Raw genomic sequence first — 11,621 nt, 5'->3', positions numbered from 1 at the left:
GCAGTGTTTGACAGGTTTCTCCACCACAGAGTCACTCCACTCTTCCATACTCTATTTTTCAAAAGTGAGTCACTATTTGGTACAATTCATGTTCAAAGATTGTGAAGAAGTTAAGCTCCTCCTCCTTGATAAAGGAATAGCTACATAATTTGGAATTCTTAAGTAAAGTACATTTATCTCTTCTCTCACATTTATTCATTCAATTACTTAAGTTAATACAGACTTAGGAGGAGGAGCCAAGATGGCGGAGGAGTAGGACGGGGAGAACACTTTCTCCCCCACAAATTCATCAAAAGAGCATTTAAACGTCGAGTAAATTCCACAAAACAACTTCTGAATGCCGGCAGAGGACATCAGGCACCCAGAAAAGCAATCCAACTCTTCGAAAGGAGGTAGGAAAAAATATAAAAGACAAAAAAAGAGACAAAAGAGGGAGGGACGGAGTTCCGTCCCGGGAAGGGAGTCTTAAAAAGAGAGAAGTTTCCAAACACCAGGAAACCTTCTCACTGCCAAATCTGTGCCTAGCTTTGGAAGCACAGAGGGCAACATAACAGGGAGAAAAATAAATAAACAATTAAAACTCGAAGATTGCGAGTCCTACAGTAACTCCCCCAGCAGAGAAGCAGCGCAGACGCCTGCACGCGCCATTAGCAAGCGGGGGCTGGGGAGGGAGGCGCAGCGCGGGCTGCATCGCTTAGAGTAAGAATCTGGCCTGAATACCCTGAGCACTATCTGAGTGAAATAATTTGGGCTAGCAAACCAGACTGTGGGATATCTACCACGCGAAAAGCCAGCCCCAACCTAAGACACCGCCAGGCCCACGCACGGAACAAAGAACTGAACAGAGATAGCTGGCTGCAGACCTTCCCCCTCCGGTGACAGGCAGCCAGAGCCGGAAGGGGGCAATCGCAGCCCCAGAGAGACATTATCTATAAAACTGTAAGCAGGCTTCTTTGCTAACTAAAACTTCTTGGGGGTCTGGACGGTTAACATCTGCCTGAGAAGGTGCGCCGGTTTTACACCCAGATAACCGAGTGGCGGGGAGGCGATAAGTCGCAGCATTGGCGCTCGCCAAACACCTCATCACTTGAGCTGCTTGGACCTGGGAAGAGCACAAAACTCAGGCCCAACTGAGTCTGTGCCTCTGAGGACTGCCCGAGTGCCTGAACCTGAGCGGCTTGGACCTGGGAGGTACATGCAGCCCAGGGCCAGCCTCGGATTGTTCCCGGCGGAACAACCTAGAGCCCGAGCAGTGTGGGCAGGGAGGCTACACGCGCCGTGAGCGGGGGCAGACCCAGTGTGGCTGAGGCACTGCGAGCGCACGCCAGTGTTATTTGTTTGCAGCATCCCTCCCTCCCTCCCCACAGCGCGACTGAACAAAGAGAAGAAATACAGCTCCACCCATCAGAACACCGACACAAGCTTCCCTAACCAGGAAACCTTGACAAGCCACCTGTACAAACCCACACACAGGGAGGAAAAGCCACAATAAAGAGAACTCCACAAACTGCCAGAATACAGAAAGGACACCCCAAACTCAGCAATTTAAACAAGATGAAGAGACAGAGGAATAGCCAGCAGATAAAGGAACAGGATAAATGCCCACCAAACCAAACAAAAGAGGAAGAGATAGGGAATCTACCTGATAAAGAATTCCGAATAATGATAGTGAAATTGATCCAAAATCTTGAAATTAAAATGGAATCACAGATAAATAGTGTGGAGACAAGGATTGAGAAGATGCAAGAAAGGTTTAACAAGGACCTAGAAGAAATAAAAAAGAGTCAATATATAATGAATAATGCAATAAATGAAATTAAAAACACTCTGGAGGCAACAAATAGTAGAATAACAGAGGCAGAAGATAGGATTAGTGAATTCGAAGATAGAATGGTAGAAATAAATGAATCAGAGAGAATAAAAGAAAAACGAATTAAAAGAAATGAGGACAATCTCAGAGACCTCCAGGACAATATTAAACGCTACAACATTCGAATCATAGGGGTTCCAGAAGAAGAAGACAAAAAGAAAGACCATGAGAAAATACTTGAGGAGATAATAGTTGAAAACTTCCCTAAACTGGGGAAGGAAATAATCACCCAAGTCCAAGAAACCCAGAGAATCCCAAACAGGATAAACCCAAGGCAAAACACCCCAAGACACATATTAATCAAATTAACAAAGATCAAACACAAAGAACAAGTATTAAAAGCAGCAAGGGAAAAACAACAAATAACACACAAGGGAATTCCCATAAGGATAACAGCGGATCTTTCAATAGAAACTCTTCAAGCCAGGAGGGAATGGCAAGACATACTTAAAATGATGAAAGAAAATAACCTACAGCCCAGATTATTGTACCCAGCAAGGATTTCATTCAAGTATGAAGGAGAAATCAAAAGCTTCTCAGACAAGCAAAAGCTGAGAGAATTCTGCACCACCAAACCAGCTCTCCAACAAATACTAAAGGATATTCTCTAGACAGGAAACACAAAAATGGTGTATAAATTCGAACCCAAAACAATAAAGTAAATGGCAACGGGATCATAGTTATCAGTAATTACCTTAAACGTAAATGGGTTGAATGCCCCAACCAAAAGACAAAGACTGGCTGAATGGATACAAAAACAAGACCCCTACATATATTGTCTACAGGAGACCCACCTCAAAACAGGGGACACATACAGACTGAAAGTGAAGGGCTGGAAAAAGATTTTCCATGCAAATAGGGACCAAAAGAAAGCAGGAGTAGCAATACTCATATCAGGTAAAATAGACTTTAAAACAAAGGCTGTGAAAAGAGACAAAGAAGGTCACTACATAATGATCAAAGGATCAATCCAAGAAGAAGATATAACAATTATAAATATATAAACACCCAACATAGGAGCACGCAATATGTAAGACAAATGCTAACAAGTATGAAAGGAGAAATTAACAATAACATAATAATAGTGGGAGACTTTAATACCCCACTCACACCTATGGATAGATCAACTAAACAGAAAATTAACAAGGAAACACAAACTTTAAATGATACAATAGACCAGTTAGACCTAATTGATATCTATAGGACATTTCATCCCAAAACAATGAATTTCACCTTTTTCTCAAGCGCACATGGAACCTTCTCCAGGATAGATCACATCCTGGGCCATAAAGCTAGCCTTGGTAAATTCAAAAAAATAGAAATCATTCCAAGCATCTTTTCTGACCATAATGCAGTAAGATTAGATCTCAATTACAGGAGAAAAACTATTAAAAATTCCAACATATGGAGGCTGAACAACACGCTGCTGAATAACCAACAAATCACAGAAGAAATCAAAAAAGAAATCAAAATTTGCATAGAAACAAATGAAAATGAAAACACAACAACCCAAAACCTGTGGGACACAGTAAAAGCAGTCCTAAGGGGAAAGTTCATAGCAATACAGGCACACCTCAAGAAACAAGAAAAAAGTCAAATAAATAACCTAACTCTACACCTAAAGCAACTAGAAAAGGAAGAAATGAAGAACCCCAGGGTTAGTAGAAGGAAAGAAATCTTAAAAATTAGAGCAGAAATAAATGCAAAAGAAACAAAAGAGACCATAGCAAAAATCAACAAAGCCAAAAGCTGGTTCTTTGAAAGGATAAATAAAATTGACAAACCATTAGCCAGACTCATCAAGAAACAAAGGGAGAAAAATCAAATCAATAAAATTAGAAACGAAAATGGAGAGATCACAACAGACAACACAGAAATACAAAGGATCATAAGAGACTATTATCAACAATTATATGCCAATAAAACGGACAACGAGGAAGAAATGGACAAATTCTTAGAAACGTACAACTTTCCAAAACACTACCAGGAAGAAATAGAAAACCTTAACAGACCCATCACAAGCATGGAAATTGAAACTGTAATCAAAAATCTTCCAGCAAACAAAAGCCCAAGTCCAGACGGCTTCACAGATGAATTCTACCAAAAATTTAGAGAAGAGCTAACACCTATCCTGCTCAAACTCTTCCAGAAAATTGCAGAGGAAGGTAAACTTCCAAACTCATTCTATGAGGCCACCATCACCCTAATACCAAAACCTGACAAAGATCCCACAAAAAAAGAAAACTACAGGCCAATATCACTGATGAACATAGATGCAAAAATCCTAAACAAAATTCTAGCAATCAGAATCCAACAACACATTAAAAAGATCATACACCATGACCAAGTGGGCTTTATCCCAGGGATGCAAGGATTCTTCAAATCCGCAAAAAAAAAAAAAAAAAAAAAACAGACTTAGGTAGTAGTTCCAGCTTTGAGCAATTGGTCAATTTGTTCTGGTAGCTTTGGCCATTTGGAGCTCTTTCAGTTAGGCTCCTGTGTCCATTTGGCATTCGCCAACACTTCTGTTCTTTTATTTTTTTAATCATTTCCTTTCTGGCACTACAAGATGCTCCAGGTTCATTTTGTATATTCCCTAAGCCATCCCTCGATTAAGCCATTTCTCCCAGGAGACCTGATACCTTCTATTGGAGAATGGTTTGATAAACAAAGATCTGGGAGCTAGGTAGACTTAATTCCCTATCATTGTTGCTTCTTCAGTTCAGTCGCTCAGTCATGTCAGACTCTTTGTGACCCCATGGACTGCAACGCGTCAGGCTTCCCTGTCCATCACCAACTCCTGGAGCTTACTCAAACTCATGTCCATTGAGTAGGTGATACCATCCTACTATCTCATCATCTGTTGTCCCCTTTTCCTCCTGCCTTCAATCTTTCCCAGCATCAGGGTCTTTTCCAATGAGTCAGTTCTTTGTATCAGGTGTTATTAGCACACTAATTTGTATATGTACAAATATATATAATTATTTATCTATCTGTATATCTGTATAACAAGCTAAACATGAAAGAGAAAGTTGCTCAGTCTTATCCAACTCTGCAATCCCATGGCCTATACAGTCCATGGAATTCTCTAGCCCAGAATACTGGAGTGGGTAGTCTTCCCCTTTTCCCGGGGATCTTCCCAACCCAGGGAGATCAAACCCAGGTCTCCCACATTGTGGGCAGATTCTTTACCAGTTGATCCACAAGAGAAGCCCAAGAATACTGGAGTGGGTAGCCTATCCCTTTTCCAGGGGATCTTCCTGATCCAGAATTCAAACCAGGGTTTCCTGTATTGCAGGCAGATTCTTTTCCAGCTGAGCTGTCAGGGAAGAACCAAGCTAAACATGGATTCATACAACTGTCTCTCACTCTAATCCATTCCCATATGGTTCATTCTAGTTCCCCTTCTCCTTGCTTACATGTGACTCTCTTTCCAATAATGGTAAACTTAGCTTACAACATTCATCATCTATTAATATTTACTTATTTGTTAATTGTACTGTACATATGCAGTCTTTTCAGACTTGTTAACCCATGCCCTTGTAAGAAACAACCAGAGGACAGTATTTAGTTCAGATGTAAAGAATCATCTTTGGAAAAAAAATAGGTGCTATTATTTAAAAGATGTTATCTGGATATACATTAAAAAAGCAATGTTTCTAAGTTGGTAATGTTTTCAAATGTTAAGTGGGTTAAATCAAATCCAATAAATCAAGTTATCAGAAACTGTGATAAAATAATTCAAAATCTGTGTAAAGGTTTTGCCTTGCTGTACTATGAATGACATAGGCATAAATTCATATCACTGGTATCAGGATATTCTGAGGAGCTAAAAGACATATAAAAAGAGAGGTTTCATAGTGGCACACGATCACTAAGGGCTGCATGATATGTGTGTACAAGTGACACTCGAGATAAGATAAATATTTTGAACTATTATGTCTGGGAGATCACTAGTTAATAATAAGTAGAATGATAGTGTAAGGGTAAGAGTTCATAGGCTTCTTATCTTATTTCTTCCACTTCTTTAAGTTTGGGAGCAAGGTTTACCATGATGGCATTCTTGATTTATTACAGGTCTCAGGTAGTCCTGAGATTGCCAAACTTAGCCTTGAAACAAATCCAGGGAGCAGCAGATATGTCCAAATGTTACTCTCATCCGTGGCAATGAACTGTGATTTTGAGATCCATTTCAACAAAGTAATCCAAGAATCAGGAAGCCAGCAAGCCAGAATTTGTCTTATTCTACAAAGATACTTTTCTTAGAGATTATGATGGAAATACAGGCTTTGTTTATCATATACCTAAAATATATTCTTACTATGGGTTGATTTTACTTTTTTCAATTTGCAAAAGACTGATGGAAGATGCACTATAATAGAAGATAAAAGAACTAAATTATAATGTTAGCTCTTTTATTGACTTAGTTGTTTAAAGTTCTGAAAGTCACTTTACCTCTGTGAGACTTATTTTAATTTTTCGTACACTAGAAAGTAATTTTCTCAGGATGCTATAAATAAAATTCAAGTAAAATAAACAGGTGAAAAGAAGTACATGATCGGATTTTTCAGGTTATCTCAAAAAGCTGTTTCTTCACTGCAGTTTAGGCAACTTTGTTATATCCGTGATGCAAAAAAAATTTTTATGTGTTGTGTTTGCAGTTTCTAGTTACCTGTAATAATTATATATGTGGTGCTATTTTATTTTTATAATCTTTACTATCTTTTATATCAATAATATATATTTATAAAGTCCATTGATATTGGCAATATAGTTGCTATTAAAAACCTATAACACTTATTTATTACCAATTATTACATTTGGTACCAAATTATTAGAGATAGATAATGTTTTAATTTATTCTAAAATTTATTGATTTTTATGGAGATAATGTCTTAACTCAAAATAGTGATTTTATTTATGAAAACCTTAGTCATTGTAGCACACCAGTACTGGAGCGGGTATTTTCTGGATGGAGATGCATTTCAGTAAATCACATGAGGGATGTAGTTTAGGATCAGCACTATAATAATCTTAGCTACATCATTAGCAGAGTTATCTTTAAATATACAGAATTTTTAAAAGAAGGCTTAACTATTATTAACTATTATTGCATATAAAATCTCACTTAAAAATCCAAAACAAATTCCAGAGAAATGGACTTAATTTTCCCATGCAGACCAGTACTATCCAAGCATGTAAAATCAGAGTTGAATTTTGTGGTTTGAAACATCCTATCACCGATGTTCATACATTATAAGCCACAATAAGTCAAAACCTGCATCTGCAAGTCCAATGGCTCTATGGTCTGGTCATCAGTGAACAATGCTGATTAAGGAGACATATGTCATTTGGCAATTATTTCATGACAATGATTATTGCAAAGTTGTTAATTCAACAGAAGGACTTTCATAAGAAGAGTACATGTTTTGAATACTGTTTTATTCTCCAGTTAAGTGCCCATTTACTGTTTTTTTTCACCCCCCAAAAATCTCATGGAGCAAGTCAATATGTAAATAAGTCATTAGCTAAGGGAAAAGGAAATAAAAAAACCCCAAACTCAACACTAATAAGATATCAGATGGGTTCCTAGTAATAAGCTTATGAAAATGACAGATATATTTCCTACTTCTCCAGGAGTTTCCATCTGACCTAGTTGCAATTGTTGAGTGTGTTTTCTATACACAAATCTTGAAAAACTGCTAAGAGAGATTTGGAAAGCTTTGTGATTTCTAAATGTATTTTAAAAGTGAAATAACTCTGGCTGAAGAGGATCAATAAAAATAAAACATTGGTTTTATGAGATTAGGGGAAAAAAAGTAAAATCTCAGTGATAATATAAACAAGTGATAATTTAGATTCCTAATAAAATATAATGTAAATATCTGTATTTCTTGTTCCCAGGAGTCAACAAAAGCAAAAACAGTTTTTATCCCAGGAGAAAAAGTGAAAGATAGACAAAATAGACTAAAAAGAGAAAATTATAAATTGCAGGAGCTATTCCACAGCTTAGGCCACTTGCAATCAAGGCCCTTCCAAAAATGACAATCGGCAGGTGAGATCTGTGAGCGGGAGAAACAAGTGCAGTGCAGATTCCTCAGGCTAGACAATGCAGAAGCGATTGCTTTGCCAGAACGTTTCAGAACTATATCTCTCTACAAACGCCCAACATAGCCCTGGGTGGTGCCAGATTTTGTTGACAAAATAATTTGACATAAACTCTTCCAATATAGAGGAGATTTTCAAGAGTTACCACACTGCCATCTAGAACTTATATACTTTTGTAGTAAAAAGAAAAGAGCAAAGAAAAAAAAATTACCTTTGGGATTCTTTGTGTCAAAGAGCCCATTCAAAATATGAGAAGAGTTTTGGGGAAGCAAAATAGACCACAGAGTAATAAGAGAATTTAAATAGCTTTGTAAGAAAAACGGGCACTGGTTTGTCACATATAGAATACCTGACATGGAATACTGAAAATTCAGTGATAAACGAAACTAGTGTAGGAGAAAGAAAAAAGTGAGTTGGATATATTCAATTTGCTTTAAAACAAATCTCAGGAGAGGAGTGGGATTTATATTACCTCAACAGCTGGGAGAGAAGTTTGTCAGGGAAAGCATGAAAATGATTAGATGTTATAAATGAACTAATCAGCATTTCTTTAGGGGCTTCTCATTTCTCAAAAGGCACTCCTACTTGGTTCCATACGTACTCCCTAAAGTTCAGAGAGTAATTGTCTTAATTGCAATTTTGAGGTCATGTTGAAGACGAAAGACAGAGAGGATTTGTGTAAGTCAGTGTGTTAAAATTGCATATAAATAAAATATTGATTGATTTGTCACAATAATTATAAAGCTGACCTTTTAGATTCCTGCTATGGGCCAAGTTATTAAGGTCATAATCCAAGTAGTGATTGATTTTTATAAAAACTTTTATCTAATTAAACCTTTAATCACAAATATCTTGTATATAATCTTGTCAAAAGTATATATTAGAATTACATGAAAAAATTAATATTCTCCCAAAATTTTAAAGAGAAGGAAATAAACAAAGACAGGAATAAAACAATGATCCTTTCTGCCATATAAACTTTGAGTCAAGACAGCCTTCAGAATGGGAGAAAATAATAGCAAATGAAGCAACTGACAAACAACTAATCTCAAAAATATACAAGCAACTCCTACAGCTCAATTCCAGAAAAATAAACTACCCAATCAAAAAATGGGCCAAAGAACTAAACAGACATTTCTCCAAAGAAGACATACAGATGGCTAACAAACACATGAAAAGATGCTCAACATCACTCATTATCAGAGAAATGCAAATCAAAACCACAATGAGGTACCATTTCACGCCAGTCAGAATGGCTGCAAGCCAAAAGTCTACAAGCAATAAATGCTGGAGAGGGTGTGGAGAAAAGGGAACCCTCTTACACTGTTGGTGGGAATGCAAACTAGTACAGCCACTATGGAGAACAGTGTGGAGATTCCTTAAAAAACTGGAAATAGAACTGCCTTATGATCCAGCAATCCCACTGCTGGGCATACACACTGAGGAAACCAGAAGGGAAAGAGACATATGTACCCCAATGTTCATCGCAGCACTGTTTATAATAGCTAGGACATGGAAGCAACCTAGATGTCCATCAGCAGATGAATGGATAAGAAAACGGTGGTACATATACACAATGGAGTATTATTCAGCCATTAAAAAGAATACATTTGAATCAGTTCTAATGAGGTGGATGAAACTGGAGCCTATTGTACAGAGTGAAGTAAGCCAGAAAGAAAAACACCAATACAGTATACTAAAGCTGCTTGCTTAGTCATCACCTCTACTTCACACATCTGCTCATATTTCAAGCTCCTAGTGTACTTACTCGGAGAAGGCAGTGGCACCCTACTCCAGTACCCTTGCCTGGAAAATCCCATGGATGGAGGAGCCTGGAAGGCTGCAGTCCATGGGGTCGCTGAGGGTCAGACACAACTGAGCGACTTCACTTTCACTTTTCACTTTCATGCATTGGAGAAGAAAATGGCAACCCACTCCAGTGTTCTTGCCTGGAGAATCCCAGGGATGGGGGAGCCTGGTGGGCTGCCGTCTATGGGGTCGCACAGAGTCGGACACGACTGAAGTGACTTAGCAGCAGCAGCAACGCATGTATATGGAATTTAGAAAGATGGTAACGACAACCCTGTATGTGAGATAGCAAAAGAGACACAGATGTATAGAACAGTCTTTTGGACTCTGTGGGAGAGGGAGGCGGGGGATGATTTGGGAGAATGGCATTAAAATATGTATAATATCATATAAGAAATGAATCACCAGTCCAGGTTCGATGCAGGATACAGGAAGCTTGGGGCTGGTGCACTGGGATGACCCAGAGGGATGGTGGGAGGGGGGTTCAGGATGGGGAACATGGGTACACCCATGGCGGATGCATGTTGATGTATGGCAAAACCAATACAATATTGTAAAGTAAAAAAAAAAAAAAAAAAAAAACTTTGAGTCATAGAACAATATCACTGTGGAATAATTAAGGTAATTTTTTGTTGTTGCTATTGATTTCAGTTTATCTGGCTGTGCCAGGTCTCAGCTGTGGGATGTGAGATCAAGTTCTCTTATTAGGGATTGAACCTGGGCCTCTTGCATTGGGAGCTAGAGTCTTAGCCACCTGACCACCAGGGAAGTCCCTAAGGTAATATTAATAATAACTTTTATTTATTGAGCACTTAGTAATCGTATGGTAACTGCTGGTTCTTCTTATACACCAGATACTGTTCCAAGTGCTTTTGTACTGTATTTCATTCAATCCAAATAATAGCTCTGAAAATAAATTTTCTATCCCTATTTTCCATACAAGCAAAGTGAGTTGACAACATTTAACAACTGGATCATAGGACAGAAAGCCCAGAGATAACCCAGGCACCTATGGTTGTTTTCATGTGTGTGCATTTATTTGTGATATTAAATATTTATATCTTTATTAATTATACTAGTGAATCTTTTTCTATTTTATCTTTCTAGTGAGGGTAAACATTTTGAACATATTGTGTATGTTTGTTCAAGCATGTTACTTTCCAGTAGTCATTGTAAAATTGTACCTTAACAGGCAGACGTGTGGTTTCTCTATTCCACAGAAATCAATGAAAACTGCAAGGAGTCTGAATACAAGGATTGGAAATGATTTAGTAAAAGTATATTTTTGGAGAATCTATACTGGAATGTTTGTTTTCCTATAGTCTCTTTTTTGAAGAGTCCTTTATAAAATGTTTTAAAATTGCTTTCAGTCTTATTTCTAATTATACAAAAGTGAGTATTCCAATATACATATTGCAAATATAAACTGAGTTGTACTTATGGTCTTTTTTTTTTCCTAGTTTTTCTTACTCTTGTACTATGTGCAAAACTTATTATTTTCTGGATTCTTGCTTTTAATTTCCTTATATCAGATTTTAATAATAAATGTGAATTTGATTTTCAAAAATTTGATACCTGTTTTTGCTGCCTATCTTAAGAGTATGATACTGTGTTCCTATTAAAGAATTTAATATTATACTTCATTTATAAGGTTAGTAATCTGATTTTCTTCTTACTCTCTCCCTTTAAATTAAGCTACTTGCTTTGTGTTATGGTCAAAATAGGCAGCATCTATTCATCAATTCTCTTTCCAATTATATATAAATTTCCTCTAAATTTCCTCTTACATCTAAAAATCATAGAGACTGCCTTTTCCCCTACAAGTTTTACCTAT

At 37.5% G+C, this 11,621-nt stretch overlaps 1 long non-coding RNA gene across 1 annotated transcript; it reads left to right on the top strand.

Annotated features, from left to right (window-relative positions):
• The first annotated feature begins 210 nt into the window (after positions 1-210).
• Positions 211-11,207, top strand: LOC147364669 (uncharacterized). The gene is made up of 3 exons (XR_015134862.1): positions 211-392; positions 10,439-10,565; positions 11,008-11,207. It is a non-coding gene; the product is annotated as an uncharacterized LOC147364669 (long non-coding RNA).
• The last annotated feature ends 414 nt before the right edge of the window (positions 11,208-11,621 follow it).

The sequence above is a fragment of the Bos grunniens genome, chromosome 10, assembly GCF_055505025.1.
Source record: "Bos grunniens cultivar Pamir isolate PY7600 chromosome 10, Bosgru_T2T1.0, whole genome shotgun sequence".
NCBI lineage: Eukaryota > Metazoa > Chordata > Mammalia > Artiodactyla > Bovidae > Bos > Bos grunniens.
This window is presented reverse-complemented; position numbering and strand designations above follow the sequence as displayed.